We start from the raw sequence: 12,157 nt of genomic DNA, 5'->3' as shown, positions 1-12,157 counted from the left end.
AGAACCATGGAACCACTAGAACCGTTTTCGAAAATCAACACTACGATTTATCTACTTCAATGACTATACCTGGCAAAGGCCTTGGAAGTGGAACGCTTCCTATGCGACATAGCTAAGATCCCAGCTTCCGGCATTTTGGGCATCCATTTGTCCATCTTAAGCCATACGGCGCACGTCAAAGTCGTGCAAAAGCATACTTCGTGACAGCAAATATGGACTACGCTTTTGCCACGGCGACTGAAATGTCTATGCGGTCGCTTCGACCACGTAGGTTTGGGGATGCGCGCCATACAAGTTTTCAACTACCGTTCGAGCTCCCGGTGGAAGACGTTATAGCGGCTTTCCGCCCCTAAGGCACTGTACATGGCCACATTGTCGAACGCTGGGCTCAAGTCCAAATGCACCCCGTTCTTAACGGTGTACGAAAGATCGCTAGCGATCTCCATCGCCACGTGCCATCTTCCTACAAATCAGCGGGTGCCGCGCGGTCGTCATATACGACGGCCAACCCGATACCCGTTCCGGTTGCGCCAAAGAAAACCACCTCAGGTCTGACAAGGGAGGCCACGACGTTGGAACGCGGATTTACTGCAAACTTCGTACAATCGTAGTACTCCATGAGGACAACAAAATGTGTAAGCAGTAGCGCGTACTTATCAAGCGTTAAGGAGAAAATCGCAAGATAATTTCGGTCGTCGAATATACACTCCTGGAAATGGAAAAAAGAACACATTGACACCGGTGTGTCAGACCCACCATACTTGCTCCGGACACTGCGAGAGGGCTGTACAAGCAATGATCACACGCACGGCACAGCGGACACACCAGGAACCGCGGTGTTGGCCGTCGAATGGCGCTAGCTGCGCAGCATTTGTGCACCGCCGCCGTCAGTGTCAGCCAGTTTGCCGTGGCATAAGGAGCTCCATCGCAGTCTTTCACACTGGTAGCATGCCGCGACAGCGTGGACGTGAACCGTATGTGCAGTTGACGGACTTTGAGCGAGGGCGTATAGTGGGCATGCGGGAGGCCGGGTGGACGTACCGCCGAATTGCTCCACACGTGGGGCGTGAGGTCTCCACAGTACATCGATGTTGTCGCCAGTGGTCGGCGGAAGGTGCACGTGCCCGTCGACCTGGGACCGGACCGCAGCGACGCACGGATGCACGCCAAGACCGTAGGATCCTACGCAGTGCCGTAGGGGACCGCACCGCCACTTCCCAGCAAATTAGGGACACTGTTGCTCCTGGGGTATCGGCGAGGACCATTCGCAACCGTCTCCATGAAGCTGGGCTACGGTCCCGCACACCGTTAGGCCGTCTTCCGCTCACGCCCCAACATCGTGCAGCCCGCCTCCAGTGGTGTCGCGACAGGCGTGAATGGAGGGACGAATGGAGACGTGTCGTCTTCAGCGATGAGAGTCACTTCTGCCTTGGTGCCAATGATGGTCGTATGCGTGTTTGGCGCCGTGCAGGTGAGCGCCACAATCAGGACTGCATACGACCGAGGCACACAGGGCCAACACCCGGCATCATGGTGTGGGGAGCGATCTCCTACACTGGCCGTACACCACTGGTGATCGTCGAGAGGACACTGAATAGTGCACGGTACATCCAAACCGTCATCGAACCCATCGTTCTACCATTCCTAGACCGGGAAGGGAACTTGCTGTTCCAACAGGACAATGCACGTCCGCATGTATCCCGTGCCACCCAACATGCTCTAGAAGGTGTAAGTCAACTACCCTGGCCAGCAAGATCTCCGGATCTGTCCCCCATTGAGCATGTTTGGGACTGGATGAAGCGCCGTTTCACGCGGTCTGCACGTCCAGCACGAACGCTGGTCCAACTGAGGCGCCAGATGGAAATGGCATGGCAAGCCGTTCCACAGGACTACATCCAGCATCTCTACGATCGTCTCCATGGGAGAATAGCAGCCTGCATTGCTGCGAAAGGTGGATATACACTGTACTAGTGCCGACATTGTGCATGCTCTGTTGCCTGTGTCTATGTGCCTGTGGTTCTGTCAGTGTGATCATGTGATGTATCTGACCCCAGGAATGTGTCAATAAAGTTTCCCCTTCCTGGGACAATGAATTCACGGTGTTCTTATTTCAATTTCCAGGAGTGTATATATCTGTGCGTGGCCATTTTTAGCATGAAGCGGCTGGAGCCGACTGCAGCCGAGTGGTGCCGGCACGGTAGCTCAGCGTGTTCGGTCAGTGCGTTAGCTACCCTTTATAATAAAAAAAGTGAGCGAACGGATCATCGACAAACTGCATGGATGTCATTGGACGTCCGCCCTGAACAAATTCAACGAACAATATAGAACAAAATATTTTAAAAAAAAGGCGTTTGGCGTTCAAGCCGCTGAATCGCTGGATCGAGTTGCGTTCGTCAGTTTTTTTGTTTTTTTTTTCAACACAGTCATTTTCTTTATTATTTATATTACAACTGGTATAATGTGGAAAGTACGTGTAATCGGATGAAATTTTATTAAATTTACAATGTTATTTGGCAGTCTACTAATTTTTATTATCACAAATAATGTAATATTCATAACTATCGACTAGTAAACGACCAATACTGAAAATGTATGCTTGTCCGTGATTTGAGAAATCCCTTATACCTCGAAGGAGACCGAAACGACTTTTTACCTCCAAGTTTTGACCGGCACAGACGGCTTTCGAAAGATGTACAATTAATCGTCACTTTCCACATTATGAGTGCACGTTGCAGGATGGTATTTTTCGTAAAAACATGGAAAACATAAACTGCACCTGCTCCATTGAATAAATGCTATGTTTCCGCATACGCAAGGTCTTTTGACGTTTTCTGTGTAAAAACAAACCTTGTTAACATTTTCAAAAACCTCTCTTTCAGACGATAGTTTGAAAACAAACCATGCATAACGCAGTATTTTCTTAAAAATCGGCGCTGATAATTGGTTATGCACTATCGAGTGTATTTTAATAGCGTCTTAAAATAAAATTGTTCTATATTGTTCGCTGAATTAGTTCAGGGTGGACGTCCGATGACGCCCGTTCAGTTTGTTCGTTCATCTGTTCGCTCAGTTTTTTTTATTAGAAAGGGAAGCTAACGCTCTGACCGAACACGCTGAGCTACCGTTCCGTCACCACTCGGCTGCAGTCGCTTCATGGTTAAAATGGCCACGCACAGATGTATATATTCGACGACCGAAATTATCTTGCAATTTTCTCAGTAACGCTTGAGAAGTACGCGCTACTGCTTACACATTTTGTTGTCCTCATGGAGTACTACGAGTGTACGAAGTTTACAGTAAATCCGCGTTCCAAACGTCGTGGCCTCCCCTTGCGAGTGTCTTCAGCAACGAATCAACCAATTGTGAGCAACTATCGTGGCGCCTCCGACTCCGACCACGGTTTTACCTATCACCTACGCATCGGCGCCCTCTTCTCCCGCTGGCCGCCGTTCGTCGGACCATGTAGAGGTGACTCTCCGAGCTGCTAAGGATACCTCCGATATCGACGCGTCACACTCACAACCTGACGCTACTCCGGCGCCATTATCAACACCGACGACTTCCGATCCTCTCCCGGCCGATAGTATTGACGTCCATTCACTTATCGTTCCCGCTACGGCTTTCCCCCCAGACCGCCGCGACTCTCACCCGTCTTCCGATATAGAGGGACGGACACGCAAACAACGATCACCTGAAAAGCGCAAGAGGAGGCGCCGTACGGTCTCGGAACGAGACAGCTACCTCCCCCTGAGGCTCCAGAGGCCGTCCGGCCAGACGAGGCCTCGGAGAACCCGCACGACAGCAAGAATGACGACTACGCGACTCCGACTCTGGCTGTCCCGGTGCCTACTCTGCCGGCTCGCCCAGTTGCGCCTGAACCCATGGACTCCACTGTTGCGACTGGCGCCGAGACGTCTTCCGCTCCTACGGACGAGGTGGAACATAAAAAAAGGCACAACGACAGCGCCCTTGATGGCGCGGAGTAACGACATCGAAGATGGCCCGAACCACACGCTGGGAACGGAGTTACCGCAGACGGAGGTCTAGTTACGACACCGATAATGTTGTCAGGTAGCGTACGGCACGGCTTGCCGCTGCCTCGCTCCTTTTCACCCTCCGCTGATGGAGTTCCCCTCCACGGCGGGGTACGACTCCAAATATACCGAATAACAACGATCAACACGAGCAACATTAGCTCCCGCCTGAAAATTCAACTGCTGTGATCGGCATCGGATGTCGACATCGCACTGCTACGGGAAGTCCACTTTACCACACTGCCGGACGTCGCGGGATATAACACTCATTCTTCTCCTGGTGACCATATGCGACGTACCTTAGCCATCTACGCCCGACTAGGCATTCCGGTGGCTGGTATCACATACCTTCCGTCCGCCAGAGGCACGGCAGTCACCGTTATGGAGACGCGTATTGTCGACATTTACGTTCCGTCAGGGTCCATTCGCAGACGCGACAGAACACACTTCTATCCAGAAGAAATCGCCCGTTTGTTTCTTGGACGCTGCGACCATTACTTGCTTGAGGGTGATTTTAATTGTGTCCTGCGCCCTAAGGATCAAATCCCCCACTACAACAAGTGTCAAGAAATGCGCCTTGTTGCCAGTGATCCGTTCCTTCGCGACACTTAGGAAGTTCTGCACGTCGACGCACCTGGACATACCTACCAGACGAGTCACTCCGCGAGCAGCCTTGACAGGATTTACGTCTCTCGGGAACTCATATCTGCACTCCAAGGTGCAGAACTTTGGCACTTGGTCTTTTCGAACCACTGTGTCTGCAACATCCTCGTCCCGCCACAGGTGGTCTGGCGCCATCGTGCACCGTGGAAGTTAATCACCTCCCGACGAGAATGGATACGATTATGATGTCACAAGAGATTTAGAGGATAAATGAAATATCTGAAAACAACTCATCAAACTTCGAATACATTACTTTGGAACATTAAAACTCTTGAATAAGATGCACAAGCTTAAAATCTGAAGCTTGTTTCCGAATGTGTAAGCATGTATGGGCATGTTTTACACTCTTCCAGTGACTGTAGCTGAAGCAGAAAGGTCTGTCAGCACTCTGGGACGTGTACAAAGTTGCCTTATATCAACCATGCATCAACAACATCGCACAGATTTGGGAACCTTCAAAACTGAATATAATTTGGCGAGACAACTAGACTTTTATGCTATGATTCAAACATATCCTGAACGAAAGACTCGCAAAGATCCACTGACAGTGTTACAGGCAAGTAGATGATAATAGGCTCGTGCTTTATATCCGAGTGCGCTCATATATGTTTACTGAAATGAATTATTACCATGGAACGAATGACGGAACACCATATAGCAGCGTTACTTCCACCAGACCATTCATCAACTTATATGGGGGAAATTGAAACAAAGTTTCTCAGGTAGTAAAACTTTAGACGGAAATGATCCGATACATGGATACTGTGGAGTACAAAGTCGCCAGTTGTTTCAGAAAAAGACACATGGTGAAATTGTAGCAAATGATTTCGCAGCTGCAAAAGTAGCCTGAATTTTGAAGAGCACTTGGAAATTCAAAAAATTTAACTGCCAGGAATACACAGATCTAATTCATGTGTCTTCACCAAAAGCTGCATCAAATACTTTTTCGTGGTAAAAGTTCTGTCGCAGTACATGAAAACATGACTTCTAGTATGTGAGGTGGGTTCTGCTTGGTGTCCTTTGCATTGTGTGATACAATAAAGTTCTGTTTGCTGATTGGCCGTGCCGGACAGTAAAATCCTTGCTTGCAGATTGGTCGAAAAACCCAAATAACCTCTCAGCCAATCAGGGAAATAGTACTGTTCTGTACGTAGACGCCACCCCTTGCAGTCGGCGCTGCTACCTGTTTGTGGTCCTCGCGCTGAGCTGCCAGCCGCCAGTGGCCTTCCCCGTGTCTCGTCCCCCTGCCAGATAGCCCACAGCTGCCCTGGTCACCCGTCGGCACCAGTGGCGCTGGATACGTGCTCCTCAGATACCCGCAATATCTCGCCGCAGTGTTTAAAGGCACATTTCCATGCTGAGCTTTTCTTAGCAGAAAATGTAATTATAAGTAATGAAATAAATAATTTGAGCCATTGATATAGTCCACGGCTCTATAAATATTGTATGCACCCGCTGGAAACATTTGAAGATTTTTGATCGTCATATTATTGGCGAAAAATTAAGAGTCAGCTTTTGTTTCCTATGTATGTCCAGAGCGGACGTACTTAGGCGCACCGCAATTAATACTATATTATTTCATTATTTTATTATCACATAATTAAGTCTATTTTTAATTGTGTTTTCATTACTAACCTATGTATGTTTTATTTTGTGTCTTTAGTCATTGTAAGACTGTTAGGTGCCTTGGCATGGCAAAAGGTTCCGTACTTTTGAGCACAAAATCGTCCAGCTCGAACCACCGTCGTCTTCGGGTGCTGTCTTTTCATGAAATCCGATATTAGAAAAATCACACAGAGAAGAAAACGGACCTTTAACGAAAAAGCCGAAGGTATGTTTAAATTTACTTAAATTCAATTACTTTAATTCATTGTATAGTCTCGATTCAATTACGAAGAACCCCATAAAAAAATTTGTCCCCTACGTGTCTGGATGCATTGTTATATGTACTATACTGTCTTCCTTTTGTTATATGTTTCTTGCCAAGACAAACGGGATTCGATACCGGAATACATTGAAGTAAGACTAATTATTGGAATGTATGTCGACACCTGAAATTACCCTGCAACCGCGGATACTATTTAGAAAATAGACCATCTACCATTAATATGCCTAAGTCTAGTTCCGAACTAATTTTGGTGTCTGACGTCATGACTAACGACATGACGGGGGTTCAAATGGCTCTGAGCACTATGCGACTCAACGTCTGAGGTCATCAGTCCTCTAGAACTTATAACTACTTAAACCTAGCTAACCTAAGGAACTACTTAAACCTAGCTAACCTAAGGACATCACACACATCCGTGCTCGAGACAGGGTTCGAACCTGCGACCGTAGCGGTCGCGCGGTTCCAGACTGAAGCGCCTAGAACCGCTCGGCCGCCAAGGCCGGCGACGTGACGGGGGCGGAACAGTTGCACCATTTCTAGTATTTCCAGTATGTTCGATGCGATTATGAAACAGTTGAACGAACAAAAACACATGATGACTGCCAACAAAAATCAGATGACACAAAATAAACATGACACTGACGCTGGACAAGTGTCCGACCTCACCGCGAAATTTTCAGAGCTTTCATTACTACAAGAAAACACAAAGATGTGACAGATATGCAAGCACAAATGAACAATCTCAGTAAAACATGTGAGTCTGTAGTTACTCAGATTAAATCTAATCCGGCAGTGCATGATGATATAAAAACGCGTATTGCCGATGTCGAAAACAACGTTGACACAACTGACAAACAGTTTTCTGATGAAGTAAGACTACGCACTGACAACCATTTCTCATACATCAATAGAGAATTTCACAGTTGAATACCGCAAAAAGACAAATATTTTGACGAGTGCTTACAAGAAAAATTGCCTGCCGTTGTCCACGACACTGTCGCGGAATTTATAAATAACAACAAACACGTAATCAGTCAAAACAGCACAATCTGCCGCTGCGCAATCGAAACAGTTTGACAATTACGTATAACCAGAGTGCAATGATGGTAATAGTAAACAAAACACACAGTCTGGCAATGGATACAAGTACGTTTATGGCGCTTACACACTGCACACTAAATACTCACAATAACAGTACGCACCTCGACATGACACACTGCATTGCAGTCGTGATAATTATCAACAACACTTTCCCTGCTATTCGCCAGTTGAACCTTAGAGTAATCATTCTGAAACTAAACATTACTATAGTGCCAAGGAAGAGGAGAGCCTCATAAAACACAGACAATTTCAGCCATTTATACCTGAAAAAAGAGCTGTAGATCCTGTCATCTTTCTTAAAGCCTTCAGAAATGCATTTCCTCGTGCGCGGAGTGACCGTAAGAGGATATCTTGTGTTGACGCTTACATCCAAGGCGAAGCATCTGTATGGGCGTGAAATGAAGCCCAAGCCGACAGATGCGTCACATACGAACAATTTGAGAGAGCCTTTCTATCTAAATTTTGGTCATAATCTGTACAGGAACGACATCGTAGGCAGACTGCGGATTCTGAACCATTCAATCCTAAGCACGGCAAGTTGCGCTGGTATTTCGAGAAATATATAAATATGGGACATTTCCTTGACGAGCCCGTTGCAACGCGCGACATCCTCCGCGCATTGAAGGCAAGACTGCCGTTTAATATAAAGAAAAACTTCTGCACATCCCAGACAACGACGCAGGGTATTTTCTCACAGTGCTCGATTCTATTGATATGTTTTACGAGGACCAGCGTTCCGTACGGCAAAACAATTACTACAATGTTTACATCAGCGCCGTGCAAAATGCGCAGGGTAGCCAACCCAACTCCGGCGCGCTGGCTGCTGCGGACACGCAAGCCAACAATATCAACCGCTTCACATGGCAAATGTATATACACATCAGAACCAACTAGCTCAACACAGCACAAACAGTAATTACAACACTTCTTATTCTACTGGCGGCAATCCAAATAAGAGACCGCTCAACAACAACTACAACGGTAAAAATAATTATCAGAATGGTAAGAAAAATTTTAAGAGAAGCAAAAATAACCATCAATCTCTAGCAACAGAGCTGTGTGATAACTATGCTGCCCAGTGTCAAAACACTGCGGCACCACCGCAGCAAAATAATAATACAGCCAGTGGAATTGCCGCCGCCGCATATGCAAACTCAGAACTGGAATGCATCTACGAACCCATAGGTGAGTCAAACACTCAAAACGCAACGACAGCCACAGTTCGGAGATTGGAATAAACAATACCCAAATGCTAATATTATCGAAGTAACTAGTGATACTCCACCTCCGGTTGTTCCTACACCCACTACAAATGTGACGACATCAAACTACAAATGGTCACTACTGTGCCCCAGGTCGTGGCTGTGGAAGAATTTGAGGGCGACAATTTATTATTTGACACACCCACTTTGCAACGGTACAATGATCATATACGTGACACTTGTATACAGCAACCAGTATTACTCATAAGGTATGGTTATGACGGAAACTTGTCTGATGAACTATTACAAGAGAACACACAATACTCATCATCCAATGAAATTATTTTGGCCTCAACTACTGGTGTTGTGGGTGGTATTCCCACTGCTATTATTCTGGACACAGGAGAGGCTGTTAGTGTCTTGTCCTATGATTTTTACAAGAAAATGTGTGAGTTTGAACCCGTACCAGACCAACCTGACCACAACTGTAAAATTTTAACTGCCGTAGGCGATAAATCTTCTACGGTTAAGAAACAGGTATTTGTGGCAGTCAAGGTAGGTAATAGAATCGTACAATGTCCATTCCTCGTCGTCCAAAAGCTGGTCACTAATTGCATTTTAGGTTTAGATATATCGTGCAGGAAGGACAGCACTATTGACTTCTCCCAACGTAAATGTATACTTAGAGATAAGGACAGTGAAACTTCAATTGACCTGGATACCAGGACTCTGAAGCACGATAAATATGGTACAGGATACAAGATTCAGTTAATACAGGACACTGATGATGGTCACACACAGACACACGCACCTGATGCAGAGTTTGAAGACTTGAAAACTTTAATTAGTTATTAGAAACAACAGCTGTCACACATTATGAACGTAATGAACTTTATTATGTGTTGTCCAAGTATATACAAGTATTTAACAAACGACCAGGTATTATCAACACATATGTGCATAAAACAGAAGTTAAGCCTCACCAGATTTTCTTCCACAAAATCTATAATGTGCCACTATCCCTACGATCTGCTGTATGGCACGAGTTGAAACAAATGTTAGAGTGGAAAATTATCGAACCACCTTTACTTGTTGTAAAGAAACCCAACGGAAATATAAGAGTCGTTTTGGATGCTCGTGCAATTAATGAGATTATTTTACCTGTTCGCACGAAACATGAGGATTTAGAGAAGCAACTCCAGAAATTTTTATATTCTAAGTATTTTTCTACGATAGATCTGACCAATTCGTTCTGGAAAGTCCCAGACACGCCAGATTCTAGAAAGTATACTGCATTTATATTCGGAGGGTGAGCCTATCAGTTTTGTGTCCTTCCCTTCGGTCTGAACGTCAGTTGGGCGTGTTTATCACCGCGTTGGATACTGTACTTGGTGATGAATTGGTTCAATCAGTTACTCACTACACTGATGACCTGCTCTTAGCTAGTAAGACTTGGTCTGAACACATTGATACTTCGCAAAAGATTCTACATAAATTCGCCCAAGCTGGAGCGACGGCTAATTTCAAAAAGTCGAAATTTGCTTGCAGTGAAATTAAGTATCTTGGACATATTACTAATGCTCAAGGTATACGACCTGACCCAAGTAAGTCAGACGCAATCAGTAATTTTCCTAGTCCACGGACTAGAAAACAGACTTTGTTCTTTCTTTCGACGATTTTTACCACACCAGCTATTAAACAGCAAACATCTATGGAACCTACTCAAAAAGAATCAGATATGAATGTGATATGACCAGTGACAGAAAGACTTTGATAGTATTAAGCATGCTTTGGTTAACGAAAACAATTTGGATCACCCTGATTTTAATTTAGATTCTTGTCTGACATGTGACGCCTCATCCTATGGCTTAGGCAGTTGTTTGTTTCAAGTTGTAAAGAATGGGGAACAGGAACGAGTGAAAATTATTAGTTTTGCGAGTCGCACACTTAGTGAATGTGAACGCACATACTCTACCACTGTACTTGAAACACTCTCTATAGTGTGGGCCTTTAAGAAATTCAATTATTATTTGTATGATAAACACACTAAAATTTATGCTGACCACCAAGCTCTCACATTTCTGTTAACTTGTAAGCTGGTACATCCCAGATTATCACGTTGGGCTTTATCTTTGCAAAGCTATTCCTTTGAAATTGTAAATATTAAGGGTAAAGACAACATCATTTCCGACGCTTTGTCTCGTCTATCTCAAGGCTTGAATGAGTGTAGTAACTCTGACCTGGAGAATGTGAATGGTTACCGAATACTTCTTATGTAGGATAAACTATATCACCATTATTAAACAGACTTGTGTAGAAATATATCAACGTTGCAGAAATCTGATCCTCATTGGAATAAGGTAAGGGTTTCACTCACAAATCAACCTCATCGTCCTCTGTCCAGCCGATATTTGATACATAAGGGTTTGTTATTTTATCGCCGTCATCCTGAAGCCTCTACTTGGTGTGTTTGTATTCCTAAGGATTCTGAATTGAATTCTATTCTACCCAGTAAACCTGCAGAAATTGTAAGTTCTGATATAAGTGGTCCACATCCTACAAGCAGTGGTGGTGTGAAATATATTCTTGCATTTTACGATTTATTCTCCAAGCATGTTAAACTGTATGCTATAAGATCTGCTACTGCCACTGCCATCATTCGTCGTTTCTCATGTGACTGCATTCCTCACGTGGGAAAACCAAAGGCGATTTTATACGACAATGCTGCGTACTAAAATTTCGTGGCGTAAATTTCTCAAGGACAATAGTATTAAGAGTATTTTTATCTCAAGGTGTAGTCCCCAGCGTAAACGCACTGAACGTATGTTCCGTGAGATTAACAGATTTATGAGGACCTACCTTTCTACCAAACATACCAATTGGGTAACATATTTGTCTTTATTTGAAGAGGTACACAACAACCTCAATGTTTGTGAAACTCCATACACTCCTAATGAGCTCATGTTCGATCGCAAAGAAGACCAAGATTGGACAACGCCGTTACCAAAACTTTCTTTTCAGCAAACTACACACTACAAAAAAGTAAGAGAAGTCTGTGCGGCGCTGACTGCGGAAGCCAAAATTAGGAACAAAATTCACGAGCGCACTGTCAAGAGGAAGCAGGAATTTAAAGCTGGTATGTTAGTGCTTTTGCGTACTCACCTTCAGTCGTCTGCTCTTCAGCGGCACAACGCGAAGTGGCGTCTGTTGTACGATGGTCCTTATGTTATTGTCAGAATTCCACATCCTGGTGCATATCTGCTGCAGCA

Source organism: Schistocerca cancellata, chromosome 7 (assembly GCF_023864275.1).
Source record: "Schistocerca cancellata isolate TAMUIC-IGC-003103 chromosome 7, iqSchCanc2.1, whole genome shotgun sequence".
Taxonomy (NCBI): domain Eukaryota; kingdom Metazoa; phylum Arthropoda; class Insecta; order Orthoptera; family Acrididae; genus Schistocerca; species Schistocerca cancellata.
This window is presented reverse-complemented; position numbering follows the sequence as displayed.